This window comes from Macaca nemestrina, chromosome 10, assembly GCF_043159975.1.
Source record: "Macaca nemestrina isolate mMacNem1 chromosome 10, mMacNem.hap1, whole genome shotgun sequence".
Classification (NCBI taxonomy): domain Eukaryota; kingdom Metazoa; phylum Chordata; class Mammalia; order Primates; family Cercopithecidae; genus Macaca; species Macaca nemestrina.
In genome coordinates, this window is record NC_092134.1 from 45,477,215 (window position 1) to 45,488,015 (window position 10,801).

Sequence of the window (10,801 nt, forward strand, 5' to 3'; positions counted from 1 at the left end):
TTCAGTAACCCAAAATTCAAAAGTTTTCTGTAAAAAATATGTTCCTTGATTTGTTCTAGGACACCAATCTTAAAAATGACAAAGGAGAGGATTTTTTTCATTATCTTAAAAATAGCACAATGTCCTTGCCGAAATCGTAATGAAACTTCCACATCCTAAGATTTTTGAGTCAAGAACTTTATATGAGTGGTATAAGATATTGGAGCTGATTTGCAAATAATGCAAGATACGGGTGAAAAATGCTTCAGATTGTTAACTTAAGGCCAGCATTGTGGGTCTGACTTTGCCAGACCAAATTGTTTGACACTAGTTAAATCTCAAACAATTCTCTCTAGTGCTAAGACTCAATGACCCGAGGCTCCTTTCTAAGATGCAAGAGAGATCATAGGAAAGGTATGATGTATCTGTCAAAAGAAATAGAAACAACTATTTTTAGAAACGTGGTTTGTAGCTATTCCACTAGATTTGTCCAGAAATGTATTTCTGCTTCCTTCTAGTCGTGGAGCACTTAAAATTTATTTTTTGAAGTATCTGGAAATAATTTTAGAGCCTCTCTAGTACTAAGATTCAGGCAAAAATAATAAAATAGGGAAAATCCTTTTATTTTGTAGTGAATATTTTGTCAGCAGATTAAAAATTTACTAAAATATCCTGTCTTACTGGAAGATAAACTGTTTGACTTGAGGTTCAATTTAAGGATTTTTCCTTATAATGGAGCTATGTCAATTTAGAAAATGATGTTGCTATTTAAAATGCCATTCCATAACCCTCTTTAATTAAAGTGGCAATATACCATCAATCTGCTCCCATTAATTCAATTTTAACCATTAGAATCTAAGCTGTATGATATACAGGTTTTGTTTTGTTTTGTTTTTAGAAAGTGTGCATAGACTCCTTAGAGATTTGAGGAGGGAGCTTAAAATTCAGTGCTTTAGAAGTGGTAGCTTTGATGGAAGCTAAGGAAAAACAAAAACAAAGGAGAAAGACTGAGAGGCGGAGAACAGACAGGAGCCGACAAAAAGAGAGAAATAAGCAGAAAGCTGAGGATCAGCTGTTAGATGTGAATGTCAAGAATTTGTGTTAATGAAATGATAACCCTAAGTAATTAAATGCTTCTTGTTTAGGTCCTGGTGGGGGTTGGGGCATATCTTACTGAGCCCATAAAAATCCATTCTGTGTCTGGGAGGCGATTGTATTTCCTATATTCACTTCAGTCTAATTTCCTGTGAATTTCAGATCATTTCTTATTTCCAGTTATAACACTGTTCACATTATTGATTTGGCAGATTCAAATGATGAATGCCAAGAGAAGCAGAACAAGATGGAAAAGACTGGAGTAGCTCAAAAAAAATTCAATGATACACATTTCAAAAGGTACATTTTGCAGATGCAAGAATGAGAAAGCCAATTAAATGGCTGTGGGGAGAAGGGCATTGTGTATAGTAAGGACACAACTGGCAATTTCATAATCATCTAATAACAAGAAACAAATTAAGTTTTACCTCAGAAGCATAGAACTAACCAAAAACTGAAAATCTGGAAAGAAGGATACTTTCTTCATGCTTCAGGAGTTTCAAAGTTTCTTTCATTTTTGCTTGTCTCTACTTGTGTGATTTATTTTCCTCTCCTTGACCACCTTTGCCTGTTTTCTCATTCTACTCATGAAACAGTAAGCTTGACATGATCTAGTTCAGATCAGAAACTGGTGGATCTTTTCTACGTCTCTTTCGTAAATGATAAAAGACTTTTTTTTTTTTTTTTTTTTTACAGCTCAGTTCATCTTTTTGAGCCAAGATGAACCAGACACCATCATTATCAATGTCATCATCATCATCGTCATCACCGTAATCACTACTAACATTGAGTGCTTACTACCTGCCATGCACTATTCTAAACGTTTTATGTGTATTGACTCATTTAAGGTTTACAGTTCTTTGTGCTAGGCATTATGTTATTACTTCTGTTTTGTAGACATGAAAACTAGTTTAGTTTAGGGCATGGTTTAGTGAGTTGTAGAAATTCACAACTGGGGCTGGCAGCGGTGGCTCACACCTGTAATCCCACACTTTGGAAGGCTGAGGTGGGCGGATCACTTGAGGTCAGAAGTGAGCAGAGATCACATCCCACTACACTTCAGCTTGGGTAGCAGAGTGAGACTCTGTCTCAAAATAAATAAATAAATAATTAAATTAAATAAAAAATTCACAACTGAATATCAATTTTTTTTGTTGAAATTTCTTTTCTTTAAGAATGCTAAATATAGACACCCTTTTTAGGGTTTCTGCCGAAAGGTTCACTGTTAGCCCAATGGGGTTACCTTTGTAGATGATCTGTCTCTTCTTTCTAGCTGCCTTTAACATTTTTTTATTTCATTTCAACCTTGGAGAATCTGATGACTTATGACTTCAGCAAAGTTTCAGAATACAAAGCCAATGTACAAAAAACAGTAGCATTCCTATACACCAATGAGTTCCAAGCTGAGCGCCAAATCAGTAATGCAATCCCATTTAAAATAAGTCACAGAAAGATGAAATACCTAGGAATACAGCTAACCAGGGAGGTGAAAGTTCTCTATAGCAAATTACAAAACACTGCTCACAGAAATCAGAGATGACACGAATGAAAAAAACATTTTATGTTCACGGATTGGAGAAACAATATTGTTAAAATGGTCGTACTGTCCAAAGCAATTTATAGATCCAATGCTATTCCTATCACACTGCCAATGACATTCTTCACAGAATTAGAAAAACACTATTTAAAAATCATATGGAGCCAAAAAGAGCCCAAATAGCCAAGGCAATCCTAAGCAAAAAGAACAAAGCTGGAGGTATCACATTCCTGACTTCAAATTGTATTACAAGGCTACAGTAACCAAAACAGCATGGTACTGGTACACAGACAGACATATAGAAAAACAGAAAAGAATAAAGAGTCCAGAAATAAAGCCACACGCCTACCAACATCTGATCTTTGACAAAGTCAACAAAAACAAGCAATGGGGAAAAAATTCCCTATTCAATATATGGTGCTAGGGGTAGCAATGTGTGGAAGATTGAAACTGGACCTCTTCCTTACACCATATACAAAAATCAGTTCAAGATGGATATAAAACTTAAATATAAAATCTTAAACTATAAAAACCCTTTAAGATAACCTAGGAAATACCATTCTGGGCATAGGCCCTGGCAAAGATTTCATGATGAAGATTCCAAAAGCAATTGCAACAAAACAAAAAATTGATAAATGGGACTAACAAATTCTGCACTGTAAAAGAAACCATTAACAGAGTAAACAGACACCCTACAGTATGGGAGTAAATATTTGCAAATGAATGCATCCAACAAAGGTCTAATATCCAGGAACTATAAGGAACGTAAACAAATTAATAAGTGAAAAACAATTCCATGAAAAAGTGGGCAAAGGACAAGAACAGACAGTTTTCAAAAGAAGACATATATATGGCCAAATGCTCTACATCACTAATTATTAAAGAAATGGAAATCAAAATCCCAGTGAGATACCATCTCATACCAGTCAGAATGGCTATTATTTAAAAAGTCAAAAACAACAGATGCTGGTGAGGTTGCAGCCATAAAGGGAGTGCTTATATACTGCTGGTGAGAATGTAATTTAGTTCAGTCATTGTGGGAATGTAAATTAGCTCAGTCATTAGTTCAGTCACTGATCACACAAGATTACTGTGGTGATTTCTCAAAGAACTTAAAACAATTAATACTCTACCCAGCAATCCCATTATTGGGTATATACCCAAAGGAATATAAATCGTTCTACCATAAAGACACATGAATATGCATGTTCATTCAGCACCCTTCACAACAGCAAAGACTATATTAAATGCCAATTACTGGTAGGCTGGATAAAAACATTGTGGTACATATACATCATGGTATATTACACAGCCCTAAAAAAGAATGAAATCATGTCCCTTTCTGCAACATGGATGGAGCTGGAGGCAATTATCCTAAGCAAACTAACACAGGATCAGAAAACCAAATACTGCATGTCCTCATTTATAAATAGGAGCTAAACAATGAGAATGTATAAACACAAAAAAGGGAACAACAGACACCAGGACCTACTTAAAGTTGGAGAGTGGAAGGGGGTTGAAGACTGAAAAAGTGCTTATCTGATACTATGGTTATTATCTGAATGATGAAATGATCTGTACACCAAAACCCTGTGACAGGCAATTTATATAACAAGCCTGCACATGTATGCCTGAACCTCAAATAAAAGTTAAAAAAAGAGAAAACAGTACATCATAAATGATTCATACATGAAAAAAGACCACTGATCACAGATCGCCATAACAAATATAATAGTGATACAAACATTTTAAATATGAGGATTACCAACGTGTAACTCAGAGTCATGAAGTGAGCATATACTTCTGGGAAAATCATGCCAATGGACTTGCTTAATGCAGGTTTGCCACAAACCTTCAATTTGTAAAACCAGAACAAAACAGCACGGTATCTCCAAGTGGCAATGAAGTGGAAAAAAAAAAAAAAAGAAATTCACAGCTACTTTGTGCAGAGCTCATATTTGAATCCCAGAGGTAGCTGTTGGAGCCCAGGCACTTCCTTTCTATATTATACTATGTTATAAGTAAGTGATTTGTGCAACCTTATTTCATTCAGCAAGGAATAAGGCTAGGGGTAAATAATTCCCTGCTCATTCAATAGGGGGAGTGACTAGAGATTTCCTTAAATGTGGGTATAAACGAGACAAGCACTGACTAGACTAATACCTTTTAATTGAAAGACAAATTTCACATTTAAAGAGGTCAAATTTCTATGGCAGGTCTGGCCAAATACCCAGAGACCACAGCGCATTATCACCTTAATGGAGTCAGCCAAGGTTATCGTAGTGTTTTAGATTTAATTAGACTGAAGTACAGAAACTGGGACACCAAATTACAGACCTTCCATGGGTCATGAAAAGTCAAATTATAATCAGAAGGGTGTCTGAAGAACAAAGAAAATCAGCTGAATGGATCAAATCAATACTTGAATCATTCTGTTTCACCTTATGAATCAATCTCCCCATGGAAAAATACCTACAACATCAATTGAACATACAGTTGTTGGGATACTTTCCCCCGGAATAGTTTCTAAATTAGCTCTGCCACTGCTTTGCTTTGACACCTCTTTTTCAGTTTCTAAATTTGTCTGTTCTTTAAATTGCTTCCACTCTGTCCTTAGGTGTATTTAATGACATTAATTATCAACCATATTTTGCTCAAGCCTGAAATTCATCTTGTCTCCTTAATATAGCTTTGCTTACTTTTTATATTATATATTATGTATTGATTTCATAGTTTAACTCGCAGAGGACAATTCATTTTACTTACATATATGTTTTGAGGTTACTTCACTGTGTATCCTCAAAGTACTACCTGAGGTGAATCTGTGGAGAATATAGTGGAGAAAGATACAAATTTCAGTGCCAGATATACCTAGGTTTTGAATTTGGGGTTGCCAATCATAGATATATAATCTTGTGGAAACTCACAAAATAACTCTGTGCCCCAGTTTTTGGAACTAAAATCTAGGCAAAATAATAGTACATGTATAGGAAGCTGTTAAAGGGATTTAAATAAATCTGCATAGTGCCTGGTACCTAATAAGAATAAGCATTCAATAAGTGATACATATTATTATCATCATCAACATTCTCTTTAACAAGATCATTTCATTAAATGAACCACTTACATATGAAACTGATTCAATAACACACTCTGGGTACACCATCTAAGGGGGTCAAAAGATCTGAAAATCTTCTCCTGACGGAAGTTGGGACGGATGCCTTGATGAAGGCAAAGCTAATTTGATTGTCATAATGTATATGTGTTTGTTCTTTTGTGTATGTGTGTTTTAGTTACTTGCAGGTATCTCTCCTTTAATAGATGTGAGGGCCTTTAAAGGCAGTCTACCAATTGTCTCTTGCTATATAACAAACCATCTCCAAACTTAGCAGTGACAAATAAAAACAAATTATTTCTCATGATACAGCTGTGATCACTCATAAGGCTGCAATCAGCTGGGAGTTTGGCTAAGGCTACAGTGTCCAAGACTACCTCTTATCCTCCAGGGTGTCTTGCTACATGACCTCTCTTCATTCAGTGACGAGCTCAGGTTCTTTACACCATGGACCCTGGCTTCCAAGAGAATAAGCTTCAATGTGCTAACCCTCCAATTGCACCATGCTTGCCACTAATATTTTGGCTAAATCAAGTAACATGACCAAGCTGAGATTTTGTGTGAGAGGAGACTATACAAGAACGTGAATACTGGGAGCTGTGGTTCATTAGAAGCTGTCAGTGTAACAATCTAGCACAGGCAGTGCTTGTTTAAATTAATTTACTATCTGACTGGGTACGGTGGTTCTTGCCTGTAATCCCAGCACTTTGGAAGGCCAAGGCAGGCGGGTCACTTGAGGTCAGGAGATCGAGATAAGCCTGGCCAGTGTGGCAAAACCCTATCTCTATTTAAAATACAAAAAATCAGCCAGTCGTGGTGGTGTACACCTGTAATTCTACATGGGAGACTGAGACAGGAGAATCACTTGAATCCGGGAGGTGGAGGTTGCAGTGAGCTGAGATTGTGCCACTGCACTCTAGCCTGGGTGACAGAGTGAGACTCCCTCTCAAAAATAAATAAATAAATAACTAAATAAAAATAAAAATAAAAAAATTAGTTTATATTCGGTGACTGCATTGAACTTAACATGCAAATGTCATTAGACATTGTCTGTGGAGGCTTAATTCAGTTTAGTTTGAAGAACTTTCTGTTGGTTTGAATTGCCCACCAGTAGTACAGATAACCTTGAATAAATAAGATTCTAACAATGAAATCCTCCACTGTGCCTGGATCACCAGTTGTCAAAATGTTATATAGATGTTTAGTAGCTTGTTTGGACATTGAAGTAGATGAAGACTTTAGTCCTTTTCAACTTTTAAAGTCTATGACTATTTATTGAATATTTCTAATGTCGGAATCACTCTACTGTAGGTGATGCAAAAGTGTATTTTTGAAGCCACCAAATTTGTACTAAAATACCAACTCTACCATACCTCTTCATATGGAAAATGGAAATAATAATATGTATGTTGCAGTCTTGCTGCATCAAATAGCATAATGTATACAAAGTAATGAACAAAAATGTAAATGCTCAATAATTGTGAAAAATAAGCTTACGGGCAGATAGTCCAATTAGGAAAAATTTTTAAAAGCTTCTAACAATTACTTAGCATTTGGACTTAAAATATTCTCTGAGTTAATTAGCAATATTGCAGGGTTGAGACAAAGGAAATAAAGAAGACATTCATTGAGCAGTACCTGAAGTGACAATATTAAAATGACCTCATTTTGTTAGAATATAACGACTTTGGTGCTGATAGTAAAGTCCAAATACCCATGTAGGACTTTTTCCTCTTACATTTTTTAATACAACTTCCTGAGAAGTAAAATAAAAATTCTTCCTGTTTCGAAGTATTTACTGAGAGGTCCAATTTTTATATCTTGTTACCTGTCCAATGCATATTATTAGATAGAAAAGGATTCACATATATTCTTGACAAGGAAAGAATACAGATAAATAAACATAACAAAAAACCAACCATAGGCTTGTAGTGACCCTTTTTCCCTGCATATTTCTCTCTCTTTAGTAGTCCATAAAAGGTGGACTTTAAAGGTAGTTTTCTGTTATCTCCTCAATAGCCTAAGTATATTTTTAGAGATGCTGATGGAGAAAGGACACTACCGTGTCAACTGGGCCTGTGTAGCAGTCATCCGGGCAATGCATAGTAAGACTGATGAAGGAGCTATTGCTTTAGAAGATTGGTACTACAGAGGAAGATATTGTAGAAGCACTAAGTACAGCTTAGTTCAAACAGCTTAAAGGATTTCATGTTTGATGCCTATTCCCTTCTCTAATGTATCCAGGGAATCACTGCAAAGGTGATTGAAATGTGTTTTGGAATAAAACTCTCTTTTGCATGACTTTTCCTTTTTCAGAAAACTTTGATTTATTTAACCTTTGTTTTCAGAAAAGTGAATCTTTGTTCCGCATTTCCTAGGTGATGGATTTTTCTCTTACATGAATCTGTACCACTGGGCTGCATTAGTCACACTGCATTATGTTGCACTAAATCAAGTAACACAATGTGACTATTAATGTTGTGATGTGTAAGAACATGTCTCACTCGGGACTGGCAAAAATGTAATTTTCGGACAACAGCTGTCTCTGCATTTATTCAATAAAACTTTTCACCTTGGAAACTGTTGTCTGCCATCTAAGCATTTTCATTGGCAATTTTGAGATATATTTTAAAGCCTATTTTTTCTCTAGTGTCATTAAATATTCATGATACTGCTAAAGCTTTCAATAACGAAATCAATTTTGAAGATGATTACAGCGAATACCTACCACCTTGGTATTTAGATGAATCAGAACAAATACAGCCAGAAAGTTCCAGAACAGACTTTTCCAATGGATTGACGATGATGATGAATCACTGGGCCTTAGTGTTGATCTTCCAGTTGACTGTTGTCACCACAACGTTTCCTTCTCTAGTGTGATGTATGGGAGTCAGAGGAACAGTGTTCACAGACTTGTTATCTCTCTTCCTCTTCAAAACTGCTTTTAGTAAACTTCTTCTGCCTCTCTGTTTAGTAAATTTACAGCCATTGATCATGAGACTTGAGGAAAATAAAGGATGGTTTACCCGTCAAGAAAATGTTGTATGCAAGAATTAATTCTTACCTTCTGTTGGAAATAAATCTATTTATTCTAGGGCAAGAGATTGATCTTTGGTTTCTGTTAGGAAAGAATCAATATTACTGTTTTGTTGTTGGCCTACTAATGTACAAAATATAATGGTGTTCTGTGTGCTTTTTAGCTGTTTAATCGTTCCATGAATTTTCTCTCCTTCTTATAAGAGCAAACAATGCTTACTTCTATACTTGCTTGGATGATGTTTTCCTCATGATCATTAGGCTGCTTAACCCTGCATATCACAAATAAAAATGTTCAGGTTTTTAAATGAATATCAACCATGAAAATCAGAACAAAAAGGAATACGAAACCAGATACTCCAGAATCTTTCTTCCTTTTATTATTTCACTTCTTTTTTCTTCCACAATCTCTCCTGCTCCATCCTTATATCTAACAACATTGCTTTATTTTTATCAAAATAAAATATGCACGTACTAAAAATGAATCAAGTATTTCGACGGGCTTACAAGGAAAAGCGTTAGTTCGTAGTATCACTACTTCCAGTTACTAGTTGCATTCACCTGAAGCACTGTGAGCTATAGTCTAAGCAATAGTCTCTTTGAACTGTTTCTTCAGGTGGCTGTCTCCATTTCTATTAATAATATATTTTCTTGATTTTTATATATTAACTTCTTATTATAATAGAAGACAACTTAGCTGACTTGGTAAATATCTTCTGTCCTCCTAATGCCACCACTATATCATGATATAAAATTTTCCCTCTGTCGATTAATTGTCAACATGAAGGAGTATACTTGTGCTTTTCTTTCTCCTTTCTTTAACTATAGCCAGCAGCTTTGATCCCAGATTTATATGAAGAGGATACTAATGCATCTGCTATATTTTTATTGTTTGACTCTCCTTTCTTCCCAATTTCTGGATTTATACTTTTATAATGCCAATGTGGATGACATTTACATTATTCTTTATAACCACAATTTGTTTATGGTGATTTAATTTATATATTTCTTCATTTGGCATAGCTTTTGAGAACCTACTATGTTTAAGTACTTTTTGTTACAAGGTAGGTAGACATCAGTAAACAATGTTGTCAACCTCAGGACTTTTGTTTTTTAAGTGGGGAATGATCAACCTTAAGCAACATATATGGCAATTAATATGCACCATATCAGATGGTATTAAGTTTTATACAATGAGTGAACAAAAGAAAGAATAATGAGATTTGCAGAAAGTGCCAGAAGTTGGGGTTTATAAATTAAAAGTTAGAAATCAATTAACTATAAATTTTTCTTAAGATTGATCAGAGTGAAAAGAATCTTAATCCCCCCTCTCTCTCGCGAATGTATAAAAAGATATTTATACTCATACATAGATACATACACAAGCACATATCAGTTAAAATGCACAGGTGTGCAGAATACCAAGAGAATCATCTCAACAAGCCAGAAAAAGAGAAAAAAAATACCGTTTAAAATAAGAAGTGACCATATGGCCCATCGGAAGAAGAGACTAAGTTCAAGAATGAGGAGAAAAAAACCTCAAAGCTTGGTCAAAAAAGAAATGGAGCTGGAGGTTCTCATAACCTCCCAAGAGTTGAGGAAGAAAGAGAGGCAGCCATTCAGAGCTGAAAATTTGGCCAATGCTGGCACAGGATTACGAACCAATGTGTGACTACCAGTCCCACCTGGAGAGATGGACCCAGGTAAATGGAAATTACATACCAGAAAAAAAACACTTTCATGATACAGCCTCAAATATGATGAGCTTGCTGACAAAATGAAAGGTGTGTGTGTATGTGTATATATATATATATACACACACATGTATATATATATATACACACACATATATATACACACACATATATATACACACATATACACACACATACATATATATATAATGCAAATGCAAAAGTCTGCATAGAAACTAAACATGATAATTAAAGGTTGCACAGTTAAACTATATTTAAAAGACATTAGAATTAATATGTATATAGTTCTTAAAGAGATAAAATGTCCCTGCAACCATAACAGAA

At 35.1% G+C, this 10,801-nt stretch overlaps 1 long non-coding RNA gene across 1 annotated transcript in view; it reads right to left on the reverse strand.

The window, feature by feature from the left end:
* Window positions 1-8,487, reverse strand: part of LOC139356537 (uncharacterized) — a 41,592-nt gene extending 33,105 nt beyond the window's left edge. The window contains exon 1 of the long non-coding RNA XR_011608531.1: window positions 8,451-8,487. This is a non-coding gene — a long non-coding RNA (uncharacterized lncRNA). The remainder of the gene's footprint in view (window positions 1-8,450) is intronic.
* Between the last annotated feature and the right edge of the window lie 2,314 nt (window positions 8,488-10,801).